General features: G+C 37.3%; 1 long non-coding RNA gene across 1 annotated transcript in view; it reads left to right on the top strand.

The window, feature by feature from the left end:
* The window catches only part of LOC103102205 (uncharacterized), a 34,758-nt gene extending 20,843 nt beyond the window's left edge, over positions 1 to 13,915 (top strand). The window contains exons 3-4 of the long non-coding RNA XR_467407.3: positions 4,251 to 4,477; positions 13,718 to 13,915. This is a non-coding gene — a long non-coding RNA (uncharacterized LOC103102205). The remainder of the gene's footprint in view (positions 1 to 4,250; positions 4,478 to 13,717) is intronic.
* The last annotated feature ends 7,256 nt before the right edge of the window (positions 13,916 to 21,171 follow it).

The following is a 21,171-nucleotide window of genomic DNA, read 5'->3' on the forward strand; positions in this document are numbered from 1 at the left end:
TGGAGATTTTTCTTGGGAGGAATTATCTTCTTTATGTAAATAGGTCTCATAGATTTAGGAGTTCACTATAAATTACTAGAGTTCATTGTGAATGATGAGATTAAGAGTGGAGAACAGGGATTTTTTTCTCATTAAGTCATTTCCATTGAAATGGATGGAGATGCTTTTTCATAAGAACACAATGGTGCTGATATGCCATAAGTAAAATATATGATGTCAGTTGTTTATTTCCAGCAAGGTTTACATATTTGCTTTTCTCTCCTTACTTCTGTTGCTTTTTGTGACAAAAAATATTTCACTAAGCCTGGAAGGGGTAGGAGTGCTATCTGTGGTCATAGAACAGTACATACCTTGTTACCTAGTGCAAGATGGAGGCTGGTACCGTGGCCAGAATGATTGGCAGCAGCTGTTGTTTTCTCACTCCTTTATGATTATGTAACACACTCTATCATCTTTATTGTGGTTAACAACATAGGTCTTTTAACACTAGAAAGACCAGAATGACCCATATAGTTAACCACAGTGAAGATGATAGGATGCTTTACAAAGCTGTAGGATAATGGGAATACAGCAACTGCTACCTCTACCTCTGAGCAGTGTGCCAGCTTCTCTCTTACCCTATATGTGAATACAGAAAGCATTTGAAAGCTGAAAGCTGCAATACTTTAATTTGCTGCTATTTTAAATCTAGGCATTATATTGTTATAGTTTGGAAATGGGTGCAAGATGGGGAGAAAGAAGAGTCTATTAGTGCTTCACAGGAGAGTTTCACATCATTTTAAAAAGACTATCACTATGATGGTCCCCATATATGTTCTGGAGGGCTGCTTACTGCCTATTAATTATGTTATTCTTGAAATCATGTAACTATGTCACTTGGTGAAAAGTGGAAGGAGACAAAAATGGATTCCCAGAATCCAAGTACATCAGCTGATAAAAGAGGATGACAATCTCAATCTAGAGGTACTGGGAAAAGATGGGTTGATTTAGCCTAAAGTGTATAAAAGCCTTAGTGCTGCAAAAAGCTGCTGCTTTAAGCAGTGATTCACATTTCAGGACAGAAAAATAGTTTAAGTGGCACATTCATGTGGGGACACTGGTAGCAGTCTTGACCATCAGGACATTTCAAGTAGGGGACCTGCCCTGTGATCCTGATAATAACAGTAATAAATTACTGGCATTTTAATGTGGTGATTTAAGGATTTCAAAGGGTTTTATATATCCATTTTCACATTTCAAATTTCAATCCTCATAAAAGCCCTGTGATATAGGTGCTATTATTATTCTCATTTTATAGTTGAGGAAACTGAGGCTCAGAGGTTGTGTTCTCTAGTAAATGTCTGAGGTAAGTAGGATTCAAACTCAAGTTGTCAGGACTACAAATCAAATGCTTTATAGATATACTGCATCTTGCTACCCATTATAAAGGTATAGAGACAAAATATAAGAACCAAAGGGAAGAAGTTCATGTGAGAGAAGAACCCTTACCCACTTTTCCTCTTTTGGGAGATTGTTGGCAAAAATCTCTGTATCTTTTCTCATCAATCAATAAGCATTTATAAAGCACCTACCATAAGTCACAACTCCACTGTGCTAAGTATAAAGACAAAAGCAAAACAAACCCCCCCCCCGCCCCAAAGAAGGTTGTATTATAATAGGAGAGGTACTATGCTCATGCAGTATATACATGCATAGGATGTATGGGGTGTTCCAAAAGGACTAGCAACTCTCATGTAAGAGCTTGCCAAGCCCCTTTTCAGGATTGTGCATACACCTTTGGTATCCTCCTATCACCCAGTTCTCTCCTATGGCTCCAAAAAGCTGTAGCATGAATAATGGTCATATTCTGGTAAAACTATTTTGGCAGAGTGGCCAAACCAGGTTGATGGTAACTGACAGTTCGGAAACCTTTAGACAATTGAGGGGAAGTTTACCTTCAGCATATGAAGATTTCCCTTAGCAAAATGGGCAGATGAGAACAATTTGTTCTCATAGTCATGAAGGCTGCAAAAACAGACTCTGTGGAATACTTAGAGCTTGGTTAAACCTCAAAGATGCACAAGTCATCTACTGCTTCCCAGGCCATCACTAGTCATCCTGACTTTTGTCTTGCCAAAGGACTTTGATTACCCTGGAAGAGACAGTGAGGCTGATGGCTTTGTGAAACTGCCTCAAGGGATCACCTCATGTTCTCATTGGTCTTCTTTGAAAATAAAGGATGAACATTAATGATATAAATTCCTACAACATAATCTTAAAAGGGAAGACACTAGTATCTTTGAGGGGCAGACAAAGACTCTTATAGGTGATGTTTGACCTGAATCTTGAAGGAAATTTCAAGAGGAAGAGCTGAGGCTGTCCTCCAGGTATGGAGGATAGCAAATACATCATCACTAATTTGGGAGATGAAGTCTCATGTGTAAGATAAAGTAAGTCAGTGCCTCAATCATATAGTCCAAAATGGATAGCACTATAGACAAACTGGAAAGATAGGAAAGGGACAGATTGTGAAGAGTTTTAAATGCCAATGGAGTCTATTTGATCCTGGAGGAATTTCTAGTATTTACTGAGTTGGCGAGGGAACAAAATTGTTATGAAATAGTCAGGTCTGCATTTTAGGAGAATTACTTTAGTGGCTATGTGTAGAAAGGATTGAAGTTGGGAGAGATTTGAGACAGAGCTATCAATTAAGCTATTTCAGTGTTCCAGGTGAGAAGTTATAAGGTCTTGAGTTAGGGAAGTAGTTGTGTGAGTAAGAGAGTAGTGAACAAATGGGATAGATGTTGTAGAGTCAGAAATAAAAAACTCTTGACAACTGATTGGATATGTGGGTTGATGAAGAATGAATAATTGAAGCTAATGCCAAGGTTGAGAACATGGTGTTTATGTTGGATGGGTTAACCTTGTCAGTAATAATCACCTCTAGATCATCTTCAGTTTCTTCTCTCTACTTTTAGAATCCTCTCTTCTGCAAAGTGTCTAATGCCTTTAAGCTGACCAATTTACTTCTGTCACAAAGGGGATTTTTGCTGCCTTTGGCACATGGTGAATATGATGATCCACCAATATCTGAGGGGAAAAAACCTAGTTAGCAATTAGAATTTAGATTAGTTTTCAAAATGCTTTATTATATATTAACTTATTTAATCATTCTAAGGATCCTATGAATTAGAGAGCAAAAGTAATACTTTTTTTAAAAAAAGATAAGGAAATTAGGCAATAGGGAAGTAAAATGAACTCCTCAAAGTCATATGAAAAGAAAATGTCGAATCTGGGACTAAAATCAAAGTCTGCTAGTTTTTAGTCGTAAGTTCCAAACTAAGTGAAGGTTGTGGGTATTTAATAGAGTTTTTGTCCACATGTTGTTAAATAACTAGTTTTGCATTTTTTTTTACCAATCACTGAAAAATGTTTGAAGGGCCTTCTCATACTCAAATCAACTTGTCAGGAAATCTCTTTTAAAAATAAAGTTTAGTTACTTATTTAGCCCATGGTAACATATGATCCAGGCAACACATAATAGTACAGATGAAGAAATTGGCATGGAGAAGGCTGGTAGTTGGCTTTGATGTAAGGGGCAATGATGTCAATACTTTATTTGTAGAAGGAAAATATATAATAGAGAAGGATCATAGAATTTATATATGGAAGAAATGAACTAGTCTAACACCCTTATTCACATAAGGGTAAAATGGTACCAAGAAAAGTTAAATGATTTGCTTAAGGCTTAAGATGTTATTAGCAATTAGCAGATCCAGGATTATAAGTCAAGTTCTTTAACTATAAATCCAATGATTTTTTCTATCATACAATAGAGGATGGGAAAGCTATCAATTTGTTTTCTTGAATTAAGTCATTACAAAGTTTATTTGTTAACGATCCCAGAATATTGGATCTAGTGCAAATGGACATGACCAAATACCTTCCAAATACAGAAAAGAAATTATCTTTAAATTTTCCCAAGTTCATGAAGTATAGTTGGATAAATGAACTTTCATTTTGTAAATAAAAACATATCTATGTCTTTGATTTACCCTCTTCCTTGCTTTTTACCCTCTCTCCTTTTCTCTTTCCCTCTCATTCTTCCCATCCCTTCCTCATAAAGGAGTCCAGAAGGAACTGGTCCTGGTCAGTTCCAGATTAAATAAGATATTATTTGTAATGCACAGTGTCTAGCAAATAGTAAATGCTTAACAAATTCTTGTTTCTTTCCCTCCCCTCCTTACCTTTATCTCCTCTCTGTTTTCTAGCTATTTCAAGAAGCAACTAGAGATAATTTGAAAAACCCAACTCAGCTGTCTTACAGGAATATGAGGGATAATTGGAGAAATAGGAGAGGACTGCTTCTCAGACAGTATCCCTAACTGGAAATGCAAATGTGAACAAGAGCTACTCCAAGGGGAAGAGAGAGCAAATAGTAGTGGCTAATATAAATCTATTCAGAGCTGGGGACAAAGGCTCACTTAAGAAGCACTAGGTAGGTTATTCCAATCATCTTGAGGGAATATTTTATAGGCAAAGTCTATGAATCTAGGGATACTGTGTAAAAGAAAGCTTGGGAATCTAAGGTATGTTTGGGAGATATAAACACACCTAGACATTTTCCCACTAAGGTTTAGGTTAGAATTCTTTAGGAATGTAATGAGTGTTGATCTGTTGTAGGTCAAAAAGAATGGCAGAATTATGTAGTACAAAGAGCAAAGTTAGAGGCAAAAATAATCCCCTTATGTGAGCTGAGGAGAACATCAGAAAGAGATCAGCAGAAGATAACATTGAAGACCAGGGTACAATGACACCTGCTGAGGGCAATAGAAAGCAAGAGTTTAAGGGAGCCAACCATGATATGCAGAGGAGGCATGAAGCCTAGTGCTGATATGTCGAAGCAAGCCACTGTTCAAAACTTAAGCCCTATTCAAGATAATACTCTAAGCCACTAAGACAGTACAGATCTCTGGGAGCAAGGTTGCCTACTGGTATGCATCAATAGTGTTTAATGGGTTCTTATGTGAGATTAGCAGTTTCTGCTCATTTAAACCAAATTATTTTAAGTCTTGTAAGTCCTTCTTGCTTGCAAGGGGGACTGGTGACTATCCTTTGGGGTTTGTCAGCCAGGAGAGTTCCAAGAATATCTGAGTATAGACAAGAAGCTGGGGAAATGGAAAGTTCCCACATACCTTTCATGCCAGAAGGAAGTCACCTGACACAGGTTCTAAAGTATCTTAAAGGAATAACTGTTAGTCATCTTGAGTTTTTTGATGCTAGGGAAATATAGATGTACCATCCTAGTGTGAAGAGATATCTCCTATATTGTTCTGAGGCTTCTGTACTCTTTTTTTCTCTTCTATAGTCATATGAAGAATTGAGGATCTGTTAGTTTTATATTCCTTGGCTATTAGTCCTCAGGATGCCTTAGGGTCTTTATTCCCCCACCCCACCCCCAGACAACTCTGAATAAGCAGAATGGAGCTTGTCCAGTTATCAGTATTGTTATGATAAATTATAGAGCCTGCTGGAATTCAGATGACAAAAGAGAACTATGATACCTCAGAATTAATTTGTATATATTTCTCTGGAGTTGTAACTAAAATAGAGTCACTCACATCAGTCTGAGTCCAACAGAAAAAAACAAACAAACTGATAAGTACTACTGATGAGACGTGTCCAAAATGGAACTCATCATCATTCCCCTAAGCCTGCAGCTCCTTCTGATTTTACTGTTTCTGTCAGTCTTGCCACCATTTTCCTTTGTTTGAAACTTTAGTATTATATTTGACTTTTTCTTCTCTCTGACCTCTCATACCCAATCAAATAACATGTCCTGTTAATTCTACTTCCACAACCTCCTTGGCATATGTCTCTTCTTTTATATTCCTGCTGACACACCTAGGAGAGGACCTCATTATCACCTACCTGAACTATTGCAATGACTTTCCAGCAAGTTTTCCCATCCATACTTGAATCCATCTTTCACACTGCTACCAAAATAACTTCAGTTCTGCATAAATCCTGCCTTGTTACCCAGTGTTCAAAATTCTTCAGTGGCACCCTCTGACCTACTGAGTGCATTTCCATGTTACACACCAGACTTTTTCTACTATGCCCAAGATACCTCTTCAGCATAGAATTCACATATTCAAAGTATTCTCTACCTTTGTGGTTTCTACCACTGATTGGATAGCTCTTCCCAGAACCTCCATTTGGGGACAATGCTGGGGCCATCCATGTCTCATTTCCTTCTATACCATCCTCTGGACGTTTTCGCTCTGCCCTGACTCCAAGTACCTTTATCTTACCTTTTCAGTTTTCTTTTGTGTGTTGTCTTTGTCCACTTGAATATAAGCTCCTTGAGAATAGGAAAGAAATGCTTATTGAAGGATTAACTGAAATTTATACTGGTATCTAAGACCCCTTTTGTAGATTAGGTCTGATTTAAGAGAGTCTTGTAGTTCAGGTCTTAGAGTAGAATGAAGGGAAATATTTGCAAATGTTCTAAAGAATAAACACAAAAGTAGTTTTCTTAGCCACAGCACATAAAAGAAACTGAGTAAGAATTTAATTCTGGTTCAGCTAGAGGTAGCCCTTCTCATCTCCATATAGAAATACATTTAGTTAGAAGGGTATGATGACTAATATGGCAGTGGGACATCTGCTAAGTCAGAGGGACCCTGAGTCCTAATAAGCTGCTCTCTTTTAAACTTTAATTAAGCTAGTGGTATCAAACTCAATTAGAAATAGTTCCCTACAGTCTACATATTGGTTTTAAAAAGAAGAAATTAACATTAATTATATTGTATTTTTTATTTTTTTTACTTATTTTGTTAAACATTTTCCAATTACATTTTAATTTGGTTCTGGCCTCACTTAGGAGTTTTTCCTCCAGCCTCTAGTTTAATACATCTCCCTTAGACAATAGGAGTTTGATAGTATAAGCTTTAACTCTTTGGACATTTTAGGAACATCATGTCTTCATAGGAAAAAAAAATCCTAGACTCTATCCAACTCTCCCACTTCCCTCAAGTCTCAGAAGAAGAGACAGTTTTTTGTAACAAAATTAATCCTTGTTTTTACTTTTTCTCTCATTCTTCCTTTTTTTCTTTGTGATCTCACTCAATTGTCCTCTCTCTGATGAATTTTCATTTTTTACTTACTTACTGGTTGTTCTCCCTTAACCCTACAAACATAGGTTTCCCTTTTCCTAGAAGAACATTTTCATGAACATGCTACCCTCTTTACTTATCATACTTTCTTGTTCTTTGTCTCACCTTTTATAGCAGTATACTCATTGCCTTGGTTTCCTCATTATGACCTTATTCCTTAAATTCTTGCAATCTGGTTTCTATCCTGACTACTCTATTGAAATATCTTGCTTCAAAGACAATTAGATCTTTGTTAAGAAGTGATTAACAGGGAAATATGTATTATGTGATAATTTAGGTACAACCCTTTTTGGGGATGGAAAAAAAAGAATGAGACATAGATTTTTGGACATAGCTAATGTGAGAATTTGTTTCTCTTGAATAAGCATATTTATTATAATTTATTTCATATTTATAACAAAAATGAATTAAATTTTCCTGAGTAATATATTAACATTGTAATAGAAGAAAGTTTCCAAAGTTGACTCATGTATTGCAATAGAATTATTATATTTTACCTTTTCTCTTGATAAAGAAAACATTCATATGATATGTTAATTTGAAAGCATATTATAACATGTGCAAATAGCTGTGTAATACAACTTTTCCAATAAGCAAACACAATTTTAAATAAATGACCTTGGAAAAGAATGCTTTATATTGCTCAGAAAACATTAATTTTCATACTGTTTAAATCCAACTTTATGCGATTAGAGATTGTATGTATCCTGTAACTCTCTGGGAATTCCAGAAAACAATGATGACAAGGAATTTTGGGTTCCTCCAGACATTTTTGTTTGGGGTTACCATACCCAGGGCTTGATTTGGATTCCCTCTGGGTTTGAGTTTTACCCAAATTTTATTTTTAAATCTACTCATATCCATATCAATTCATCTTGTTTTCAAGTTGCTCTCTTAGTGAAATTGCTTAACCAAAGTATATGTGAAGTACATGTGACACATATGTGACTTGTATGTGGATATCTTTGTTAAAATCTTATATAATATAGACCTTCCAGAACCTGGGGAGAGGGAGCCACACATCTTTCTTGCTCATTTTCCCCTGCTAAATGAACTACTAAATTTCTTTCAAAAACTATTTCAGATTTGAGGGGTTGGTCTGGTGAACAACCACCTTATTTCTTCTTATCTTTTTTGATCTCTGAAGCCTTTGACAATATCGGTCAGTTCTTTGTGATACCTATGGAATTTGTGGTACTCTACTCAGATACAAACTTGGGTGAATGAAAGGAGAGTGGTAGACCATGTAAATCTAAGGAAATTATGAGAAGCATATGACTATGAGAAAAGATAGTGAGTTCTGTTTTGGGTGTATTAGTGTGAGAAACCTATGGCACATCCAGATGGAACTCTTCAGCAGACAATTAAAAATGTGGAATGAGTTGTGGAAAGAGATAAATATTGGGTATGTAGATTTTTATGGTGTTTTGCATAGAGATGATAGTAGAACCAATGAGATGGTTGAGAGTTAAAAAAAGAAGAGTATAAAATCAGGGAAGAGCAGAGAGCTGAGAACAGAGTCAGAGAGTAGAATCAAAGTTTTGGGGTGTAGTAAGTACACTTTAACAAAGAGCACACTGAGGCAACTCTCTGAGTGAGATACCCTTTATCATCAATTATCCTCTGTTATGCCATCTGGCAATCAAGAGGCCAATGGCTAGCTTCCATTTGTGCCAATAAGCCCAAAGTGAGGACCTACAGAACTTGTCAAACCTAGGTCTGATTGGCCTGAGAGTACATCATTTGGATCTCCACCAGCATATGTCAGAAAATTCTGATTGGTGGGCATTTTAACAAGGATATGGGTTAATAGTTCTCAGCTCTTCCCTATTTCATCATTAGAGGGCACAAATAATCTTCCTGATCAATCTACAGCTAGGGAAAGTGGGCTGGCTTTCTGATGTAGCTTATCACTCACTTCTTTGACATTCAAGGAATATTAGCTGTTTCATGAGCCCCCACTGCTTCCAGTAATCCTGGCCAGAAAATCAAAAGTAATCTTACTCAGTTTTTCCTCAGTTTGTGCTGGGGAGAAGGACATCCCAAATTTTGTTTAGGAAGAGCAAGGACACAAGAGTCATCCCCTGGTGAGAGTCTTAACTCAACCTTTTTCCATTTATGGGGTAAACAGAATCAAGGAGCCTTTCTCAAGCTGGCTTAATAAGCAGATGCTTTGAAAACAAGGAGTGATTACCCTACTCAGTTACACCCTTCAGAACCTGTCTGACCTTCAGAAGTGGGGTCTGAGGAAATGGATAGATTCGTGGAGACATTATGGTTGTTAAATAATGCAATCCAATATTAATTTTCCTTAGGGGTGGAGCATGGATGATTGATCCTGAAAAGAATAACTAGGATTGGTAGGACATTGAAGAAGGGCAACAGAGGTATAAAAAATAATACTAAGAGGAAAGGATAGCTAGGAAGGAGGGAATGTCCAAAAAGTGTCAAATGTTGTAGACAGTTTAAGAAGTAAAGACCAAAGGATACATCAATAAAGAGATAATTGATCATCACTAATTTTGGCAAAGTAAAGCCAGATTGTTATGGACTGAGACGTAAGAAAGTAAAAGCCACACATAAAGACAACTTTTTCTTGGAGTTTGACTGTAAAATGAAAAATTGATATAGGATAATACTTTGAGGTGATGACAAAATAAGGTTGAGATTTTTAAGAATAGGGGAAATCTAAACATGTTTATAGCCAGCATGGAAAAATGGAATAAGAAGAGATTGAATACTAGGGAGAGAGAAAGTGATTCAAAAGGCAAGCTATAGGTATTAATGGGGTAAAGGCATGAATAGAGGGATTGTCATTGCTAGAGAGAATGACTGTGACTTTCACTGAACATGGAGCCAGGAAGGAGATATTAGGGGATGATACTAACTTAGAGTTTTGGGGAATATATGGAATTTCTGATGGATGAAGTTAATTTCCTCAATGATATGTGAGTTAGTACATTCTGTTGAGAAGGAGAGGAATAGTATATGTAGTTTGGTGTAGCATAAAAGCTTGGCATAGAGGAATGAGGGCCCAGTAAATATCAGAAAATATAAAGTGAGAGTGAACCAAGGTCAAGGTTGTATAGCATCTTCAATCAATGTTCAAATGACCATAGAGGAGGCAGATCATAGAGTATGGGACATAATGGACATCAATGATACAAGGGACAAGGGGTCCCAAGATACAGAGTAGTGTTATCTATAGGGTGGGGATTTTGAAGGAAGAAAAGTGAATGCAGAACAAAAGTTTGGGATAGAGAAAGCAGGGAGAGGAGAAATTTGTAATGCAGATGGAAAATATGATTAGAAAGGAAGAAGTGCAAGTAGAGGGGGAAGTATAGGAAGTTATCGTCAGAGGAAGTTCAGAGTTATACAATGTGAAGGTGGAATAATGGTGTGTATCAAGATCAAACAATTGATAAATGCTATTTGTGGCTGAGATGGAGGAAAGGTTCAAATGGTAGAAGTTAAAGATATTGATGAACAAGGTAGGATGCATATTTGAGGAGAAAACAACATATAAATTAAAGTGAGTAGTCAGAAAAACTTTGAGTCATTGGGGCTGCAACGATCAGCCCAAGGTCTTTACATATCTTTTCCCATGCCATATCCCTGCCCTTCACCACTACCCTACTTAGACTCTGTCCTCTCCAACTACCTTGAAGAAAGTAATCAATTCATCACTGGAGTTGGTCTTGGGGCTGAGGTGCATTTAAGGAAATAAATCAACCAGACTTAGCTCTCTATAACCAGTCTTAGTACTCTTAATCATTCAGCCTCCCATTATTGCCTATGATCACCGGTTACCTTATTCCCAGGACAGGACCATGACTGGCCAAAAACAAGTCCTTTACCATCTAATTGCCTCTCTCTTTGCTTTCCTCCCATTGTTCAAGAAATGATCATCAAAAACAAGACTGTTGCTCTAAGAAAATGCCCTTGACTTTCCTTGGTTAGCAAATTGTCTCCTCTGCATAGGATCTCACAGTTTCAGTCATGAGCTATCTGATTCCTTTCTTGAAACCATTCTCTGTGCCCTTGTACCCATCCATGTAAGTTTTGCCCCTTCCATGTCTATTGAATGCTGTTTTTCCTCTTAGAGTTGTTAATAATGTATCCTTTCTGTTACATTTCTTCTTTTCCCAATCATTACATCATCCTGCAATTATGAAACAGTGGCATTGCCCCAAAGGCACTATTATCTTGACTATTTTTTTTCCTCAGGATTTCATCTGTAGTACCTTGACTATTGCCACTCAACACACTGGACAAGAATGATTTGTCTTACTTCTTTCTCCTTGCAAACATTTCTAGGATCACCCAGTCACCTTTCCTTAACAATCTCTTTTCCTTTGATGCTTTAATAATGTCTTCTGACTAAATATATCATTATAAGCCTTTTAGTCAAACTTTATTTTCCAGATTTCAAAGTCCAAAGAGGCTAAGTGATTTGCCCAATGTCACATGGGTATTAAGTAGGAAAGTCAGGATATGAACACATCTACTCTGACTTCAAATACAGAACTCTTTTAATTCCTTTGCCCAACATTCCCTTTATTCACATAGAACAGCTCATCAAGATCTTGGGCTGTCATGGGCACCATTCTGACCATGGTGAAGACTGAGTTTGCCCTCTTAAAAGACCCCTTGCCCTCTTAAAAATTGGTCCCATTTAATTCCTTCTCCAGTCCCCATCCTTTGCCATTGCAGCTTTACCCAGTTCTCAAGTGCCTTATATTCAATAAAGCTGGACCAGAACCCCCCTCCAAAAAATTATGTCAAGAGGTCTGGGATATCTATAACTTGGTCTTAGCCTGATTATCTGGAGAAATATGTCTTACCATTTTGTCTTACCATGTGCTGTGGCTTTTTAAAGTAAATTTCTACATAAATATATTTTTGAATGTGATAGTATAATAAACAGTTTAATGAAAATAAAGTAAAATAATTGTTAATGTATTAGGACCTCCTTGGTGAACATGGTATGCCTGCCTGCAGAACGAGCACTTGGCAGGAGAGGGGGGAGAGCTGCTTTATTCCCCCTCTTCCCCGGGCCTGAGGACATTTTTTTTGCATGCCCCCACCCCTCTGTACAGATGCCCAAAACTAGCACTTTCTCCCTCAGCTCTCTCAGGTATTTCCGGGGCTCACAGACAATTTGAATTTGCCCTCTGGGTACTCAAACTTATTAAAGGCTCACCAACACTGTACTAGGATGTAGAGGGGTCAGGAAAGATTTCCTGTAGAAGATGAGATCACCCAGTGAATTACTACAGAGGGAGAAAAGAAGAGGGTTCAAGATAGAGCCCTGTGGAACACTTATGGTTAAAAGTAGATCCAGCGAAAGAGATGAAGAAGTAGGCAATGAGTAGGTATTTGGTGAATGAATAAGGAATAGCTAGCCTCCTGTGCCTATGGGGATCACAACTTCTTGGTTCATGCAGTACTCCTTAAAAATTAGGGCAGTGACCTCTGATGGGGATACGATGGCAGTCACAACCTATTTTAAGTTTCCCTCTTATTTTACCTTCTAGCCACATTCCCCAGATACCTTGTTCATAGCAGCTTTCCTCCCTCCCACCTTCCCTCTCTCCACCATTTCACTGAACTAACAAGGAGAAAGATGAGAATCATATTCATTTTCCTAGAAAAATGCCAGAAGTATCTATAAGGGATGAAGGATTTTATTCCAACCTCCAACATTTCCTTCCTTCCTCTGGCTTTTGTGAGTCTTTTTGTGCCTCCAAACCATGCCCTGGGGACCAATATCTAGTCATCCCTTCTCCAATATGGAGATGAATTGTTCTAGCCTCTGGGGTGATGTGGGGGTAGATAAGGGGGATAATAATTAGGTTCCAAATGTTTAGTCCTGGGACTCCCAGAACATAAAGAAAATCTGACTCTGCTTTCCAGAGCCAGATCATGGACATATGCACCAAATTTACCAGTCAATTCAGTGGGAAAACAACAACAACAAATGGACAAACATTGAATCACCTCAAACACCCTGTGTCATTCCACAACCATTTTCCATGAGGTCTTATTTGTTCTTAACCTGAGATCTTTGACCTTGTCTTTCTTTAACAATTTGATATCTACATTGTAATCTATATGACTGGCTCCTTTTGCAATCCTACATACTTTATTTTATGTTTTTAGAAAAATAATTTTGAGAAGAGATCTATAGGCTTCATCAGATTGCCAGAGGGGTCTTTGAAACAGAAGGGGCTAAGAACTTTGGCCTTCAGTGGTCAAATTGGTTTGTATGAATAGCTACAGAAAGCACTTAGGTACCTGGTGCTTAATAAATACTTGTCAAATTGAATTATTGGATTTGATACCTATTGATTTTGTCCTATGCTAAAGTATATAGGGCACCAGATAAATCTGCCCCTCCCCCAGCAGGACTCTGGAGGAAAGTTATAAAGTATATTTCACATTTCTAAATAAAATTAAAAGCAGAGGAGGGAGGGGAGAAATAGCAGGACTGCATTAACGAACCATGAAAAGCACAGTGCTACTTTATGACAACTCTTGGTATTTGTCCTCATTTTTAGAATTTCCTCCTGCTGCTTTTACCATCACTCTCCGTTTGTTTTTGACAAGGTTCATAGAACAGGAGAGAAGAAAAGGAGGTGGGAGATAGAGCAGAGAATTCATTAAAGAAAAAATAAACAAGCACCACCATCATCAAAACAACACACCCAGAACAACAAGCAAAAAAACCCAAATCCAAATAAATAATCCAGACATCTGTCCACTTTTGGATGACTTTGCCATTTTTATTTTTCTTATATAATTATGTTTCTTCTTTACTGAATTAATTTAGATCCAACTAAAGAATATTACTAGAATCTTGGAGTTGGTAGCTTCTTGGATTATGAAGGGCTATAGCAACTTCCACTTTGGTTAGAAGAGGCCAGAATGGGTAATAATATCCTGCTTCCTTACTGGGAGTTAATGAAATAATTATACACAACACTTGTACAGTTTATGAAAACACATGCACACACTGTGACTGAAACCATTTGAAGTTGGTTCAATTTAACAGTTTCAAAAATCAAGCTACTTTTTGGGAACTAGGGACCCTATCTCATTCAGTTTCAAGAAGATTATCTTCGATCCTGAGTCCATAATAATGCCAAGATGTAATGTGTGATCACTCGAGCTCAAAGGTAGTTCATTCAAAAGGTTTCATTATCAACTTGTGTCAGTAAAAGCCAATAGTGGTACCTGTAACATTGTGTCTGAGAACACCATTTCCAAAGCATGTACTCAAAGGCTTTCTGTATACTTAGAACAGTGCTACAAAAGTTTGCCTTCAGAGTTTGTAATTTAGTTAGGAGATAGTGGGTGGTGGCCAGGTAGAACAGAGACAGAAACAACCAAGGAAAGGCAATCTATGTTACTTAGATTACAAACTCCACACGGGCAGAGAGACTCATGTCTTACCTAAACTTTGCATCTCCCCAGTGCCTAGCCCCTGGTAAACTTCTCATGCTAGGTGCTTAACAGCTGTTTATTAAATGAGACACAATGTCTAGAACATGGGATCTCATTGTGCTCTGTCAATGTCAGGACTTGAAAATGTTTTCTTCACTTCTGGTTGCCCCATTTTAGGAGGGCAATAACAATTTGGGCACTAGCAGTAACCAGAAGGGTTGTGGATGGCCTTGCCTTCTGAGGGTAACTTAAAGATGCTTCTTTTAGAGAAGTAATCTGGCTTCAGGTACTTTAAGGATTTCCTGTGAAAAATTGTTACATTTATTGTACTTGACACAGAGAAACAAGACTTGGAGCACTGGGTAGAAAAAGCAGAGAGGCAGATTTAGGTTAGATGTTTCCCTTAACAAAATTTCCTAACAAGTCAAGCTATTCATTTGGGGAGTAATCTGTAAGGGAAGATCCTTGTTCATGTGTGAATCAGATTATGAGACCTCTTAGCTTCTGTGGATGAAGGGATAAAATGAGTTAAAGGATCTGGGTTTTTATCCCACCTCTAAAACTTAGTATCTATATGACCATGGGCAAGTCACTGTGAAGAGAATCAGACCCTTGAATGACATGCCAATCAAGTCCCAGATGGAAGCTTAGAAATAAGCTCTTGTTTCTCTGGAAATTCCTTGGAAGCAGAGAGTTTTAAAAAGAATTTGGCTGACTGTATAGAAAGAAATGATAATTTGTTACAAGGAGGGCTTTTATTTGGGAAGAGAGAGAGAGAAGTGGAGATAGTTCAAGTGACAAAAAAAGAAAGAAAAACGCATCAGCAAACATTTAACAAATGTGTAGACTGCAGAAGGAAGTTAAGAAGCAGATATAAATAAGCAGGGAAGCATTAGAACTACTGAGTTAAATTTAATATATATTTTTAAAGAATTCTAACATAGATTCCTGGTTTCATAAACAACTTTCTTTTTTCTCTTTTCCTTTGTATATGGGAACATTCATATTTGTCATGTTCACAATAAAATAAGAAACTAAAACATAAGTTAAAATTAAACTTCTTGAAGAAGGTTATTTTGTTTGAAAAGGAAGAAGAGGTAGATATTTAATAGGGTGTGTTAAAAGATGTGTAGATTAAACCTAAATTCAAATATTATTTAATGAAGAATTTAAAAAAAATAGCAGAATCTGAATTTTCTCAAACAAACATAAATCTCACTTTTCCTGAGCTTTTTTGGGGAAACATTATAAATATTATGAAAAGTGACATATGAGAACAAGTCTAAAATTTCAGAAAAACAATGTTGACTCATTGTGCAAAAGAAGTAATAGTTGAGAAGGCAAATAAAAACACAAATGCCAATTGAGCAGAAACTTTTGAATAAAGATCTGGGCATATTAATGGTTGAGATCATTATCATTATTCTTAGAAAATTACATATTAGATTTGCCCTATGTGATGCTTGTATTGGGAGCAGGGAAGGTTCCCTCTTAATCTTTTGAAATACCCAATGTCTGAGAAGGCCATTGATTTAGACGTCATTCAACATTATTAGCAACACTTCTTCATTCATCCTGTCACAGTTGGGAGAATGGAAGTGGAAGGCTGGGGATGACATTGGTCTTAATATCCATGATATTATGGTGAAAATAGGGAACAGTACAAGTAAATTGAAGGTCTGTCATATGTCCACATGATTCCATAGGACATAAAGCGATTTGTACAGGTGTCTGCAAAGCTGTTTTAATAGCTTTGATAGCACCAAAACTTTCAAAATACTCTATACAAAATGTTGAGCTTAGGGACAACTAAGTGGCTCAGTGGATAGAGAGCCAGACCTGGAGGCAGTAGATCTAAGATTCACATCTGATCTCAGACCTTTCCTATTTATGTGACATTGATTGGGCAAGTCACTTAATTCTAATTGCCTATCCCTTACTGCTCTTCTGCCTTGAAACCAATATTTAGTATTAATTCTAAGACAGAATGTAAGAATTTTTAAAAAAAAGCTAACCAGAGTATTCTCTATTCAATCCTCGAGGTAATAAATAGGGAGCTATTGTGGTTTATTGAGCTGGAGCATGACATGCTCAGATCGGCATGTTAGGAACATAATGTTGATAAGTAAGTAAAGGACAGACTCAGTGAGGTGTTCTCAAGCTATTGAGAAAGGGATATTGACCAGAAGGCTAATTCAGCAGTCCAGGCATGAAGTGATAAGAGCCTGAACTATGATTATAGTCGTATAAATTACGAGGGCTATTGTGAAGAATGAATTGATAAGACTTGGCAACAGACTGGATATGTGGAATAAGGATAAGAATGTACCAACATTGGGTTTGTACCAAGTTTTGGGTGACTTGGAGCATGGTGGTATCTTCAACTGTAACAGAGTCCCTGGAGAGAAAGGAGGACTTAGGGGAGAAAAGAAAGAGTTTTGTTTTGGAGAGTCGAATTTACCTTATTCAAATGGGTATGCCCTGGCATGAAGCAGTGGTCTTACTGTCATTACAAGTATTAAAATAGAGTCTACTTGGTCTTATGCCAAGGATATTGTCGAAAGGGTTATATATTTTGGTTTGGACTAGGCGACCTTTGAGGCTTCTAACCCAGAGATGTTAAGATTGTATTATTTCCATATTTACTGATTAGTAGATTGAAAGCTAAAGGAATAAGAAGTAGGAGTTGTCCTTGGGAAAAAAAAATTGTGAAATCTGTATACTTACTTTAAGCTAGTTGTAGTACTGGAAAAGACCTAATTAACTAATTTTACACTAAGATGACAATAATTAATGTCTTCTCTCTCCCAGTGGTATTTATATTTTACCAGAAAGTAATTCCTAACCCCAAATAATGAAGCTCAGACAGTAAAATCTTAAACACCATTAGAGGGAATTATTTTTTGTTAAACCCTTACTTTCCATCTCAGCATCAATAGTATGCATTGGTTCCAAGACAGAAGAGTGGTATGAGCCAGGGAATTGGGGTTAAGTGACTTGCCCAGAGTCATATGGTTGGAAGTACCTGAAGATTTGAACCCAGTACTTCCTGTTTTTAGACCAGGTTTCCAATCCACTGAGCCACCTATTTGCCCATGGGGAAATAGTAATAATCCTTGCAAATGGCATGAAGATTACTCCATTTCCCCATGTGGCTGGTCATGCTCAACTAACTAACATTTACAAATATACTGCTCTATTTTTCCTCTTACCCAGAGGATTTATACTCATTGTGGAAGACACTGCATCATCAGAAGTGACTAACAAGATATGAAGCAATCCCAATATTTTAATCAGAGTTTGGGGAGTATTCTTGCTGAATAGCAGAAAAAAAAACACTTCTTAAAACCAATTTTTCATTTGTTTTCTCATTTGCATCTCCACCTTAAAGAGAATTGACATTTTAAAGTGAGTGATAATTAATCTTTGAAAACACTGTGATTGGTTAGCTTAATCACATTTTGAAATACCCAGTGTATGCAGAGGTCAAGCAATGATCTTTGGAGAACTATTGGGGGATGTGTGGAGAACTCTGCAGAGGTAGTTTGAATGACAGGCTGAAGAACATCAACACTAGCATACAGATGAGATGGCATTAAGCTATGTAACAGCTCTGCTTTGGGACTAGTAGAATAGGAGTTGAGAACAGCACAGTTGCTGATCTCCTTAGTAATCCTTGAGAGGCTGCCTTGGTAAAAGAAATGACAACATGTAGAAAATTGGTCTTTTCATTGTTTCATGATGATTTCATGGCCATTTTAGTTTGACTGCCTGACTAATCTGATCAATCATTTAGAAATAAGTCCATAAAGATGAATGGGGAAATTCAGAGAATCTGATGGACAAAAAGAGGTTCATCTATTGGCTGGATGTAGTCAAAGTCTTAGTTACCATTTTCACTGGATGGAGATTTCAAAAAGGCATTGATTAAGCTGACTGTCTAGCATAATTCCAAGTCCTTTCTCAGATATTTAAGAAGTAGAAGTTGTAATCCCTATCTCTGAGGAATAGTTGGGCAAAAATGTTATAATAATAGAACTGAAGGCCATTTCCAAGCAGTATGTGATCAAGTCCTAGATTGTATGCTACAGAAATCTTAATGTGACTATGTACTGTTGGCACTGTTTTATGGAGGCAACAAGTCTTAAGCTGAGTACTTAAGGAATTAGACTGTAAAAGAGGAGAGAGGGCAGGAAGTCACCCAAACCTCCTGTATACTTACATAAATGCTATGAAGAATTAATTTCTACATGAACTTCATTCTCCCTACTGTCTAATCAATGCCTTATAACCTAAGAGTGACTTGGGTCCTAATGAAAGTTTAAAAAAAACCTACCATGTGCCATTCTCAATTCCCACCATCCAATATACATTAGAAGTGGGTTTAGTATGTGGGTCACAGGATATCTTATAATGAACTTTCATGGTAATGTGGGGATGAGTTTAAGTTTTTGAAAAAAAATCCTAGGGGCAGTCAAGATGGTGGCTTAGAAGCAGCAAAAGTTGATTCCTCTGTGAAAATCCTTCCACACAAATCAAAAGCAAAGCACTTCAAGGGGGACAGAAAAACAAATTCAACAATAAGACATACCTGAGGGACCCTCCTACTCTATTCAACTTAAAAGGTACCCAGATAAGTTTGAATTCTCCAGTTTAAGAAAAAGAAAGAAGATCCCAGGGCCCTTCCCCCACCTACTATGCTAAGATTCCAGTGTTTGGTGGGATCTCAGGGCAAAGACTCCAACCAGGATGGAGTGTCTTGCTACTACAACTATGGGAAGCTTAGAACTCTGACTACAGGTGGCAAGGAGGTAGCTGGAGAAGAGAAGCAAAGAAGAGGGCAGTCTGGTTATAGCCTTCAGTCACCACACCTCCATCTTGGGTCTCTACCTCTGGAAATTTTGGCTTCAGGATATAGTCAGCTCTGCAGATCAGATCAGCTGGCTTAATCCAGTTTATCAATAGTGCAGAGAAGGGGGCAGCTGGGTAGCTCAGTAGATTAAGAACCAGGCTTAGGGACAGGAGGTCCTAGGTTCAAATCTGACCTCAGATACTTCCCAGCTGTATGACCTTGGGCAAGTCACTTGATCCCCATTGCCTAGCCCTTACCACTCTTCTTTCTTGGAAACAATACATAGCATTGATTCCAAGATGGAATTCTTGCACTGAAGATAAGGGTTTAAAATTAAAGAAAATAGTGCAGAGAAGCCTCTATCTCATGGAACTTCAGAAAACAAGCAAGGGTACAGAGTGGACAGAGAGCCATGGATGGCAGTAGGACAGAGCCATGGGTTTCTCCTGCTTGAACCAACCACAAAGGTAAGCAGATAAATTTGAATTCTCAGGTATAAGGGAAATGTCCAACACTCCTCCCCCACCTACTATGTTGAAAGCCATGGTAGGCATCTTGCTGACTGGGATCCCAGGGCAAAGGCTGAAACAAACAAAGAGTACCTTGATATCATCATGGCAAGGTCAAAACTATGACAGGGTAGCTGGCAGGGAGGCAGCTGTCAGAAAGGAGTAGAGAGGAGAACCAAAGATAACTTCTTTTAGTCTCCACACCTTCACTTTCACCTTCAGTCTCTGCTGGCCACTGGGGATGATCTGGCCTCAAGGAACATTAATAAAACTGGTCACTTCCATCAACCTAATCCAGTTAATCAGCTGAACAGAGAAGAAGGCCCTTCAGGGTAGAAAAGCCCAAACTCACCGATCCAGCAAATAAACAGAAATAAGAATACAGCCAATAAGGAGGTGGAAAGAAGAAAAAAAATATGAGTAAACAACAGTAAAAGGAAAAAGAAATTACAACAGATAGTTTCTATTCAGGTAATGAACAAAAAACAAATAGAACAGTGGAGGACCAAGGAACACCAAGCAAAAACTCAGGAACTCCAGCAAATTGCACTCAGGATTTAGAAGAACTCAAAACACAATTAAAAAAAACAATTGAAAGGTTAAATAAATTAGGAAAAGAAATTAGAAAGCAAAATAAGTCATCTGGAAGCAGAGGCACATGAACTAAATCAAGAAAATAATGTTTTAAAAGCCAGAATAGACCAGCTCAAAAATGAGGCAAAGAAGGTAAAAGATAAAAACAAGGACTTACAAAGAAAAAATAGATCAAAAGGAAAAGGAGGTTCAAAAATGTCAAGATTAGACTTCAGTCTTTAAAAATTAGAATCAAAAAGTTAGAAGTGAATGACTTCACAAGACAGTAAGAATCTATAAAACAAAATGAACAGAATGAAAAAAAATGAGGAAAATATGAAACACCTAATTGATAAAACAACAACTTGGAAAATAGATCTAGGAGAGACAATTTAAGAATTATTGGACTACCAGAAAATCATGACCAAAGAAAAAGCCTGGACAACATTCTACAAGAAATTATCCAGGGAAGACGCTATGATAATCTTGAACAAGAAGATAAAGTAGACATTGGAAGAATCTACAGATCACCTCCTACATTAAATCCCCAATTGACAATGCCCAGGAATATTATAACCAAGTTCAAGAACTTCCAAACCAAGTCAAAGATATTACAAAGCTGCTAAAAAGAAAT

Source organism: Monodelphis domestica, chromosome 4 (assembly GCF_027887165.1).
Source record: "Monodelphis domestica isolate mMonDom1 chromosome 4, mMonDom1.pri, whole genome shotgun sequence".
Taxonomy (NCBI): Eukaryota; Metazoa; Chordata; class Mammalia; order Didelphimorphia; family Didelphidae; genus Monodelphis; species Monodelphis domestica.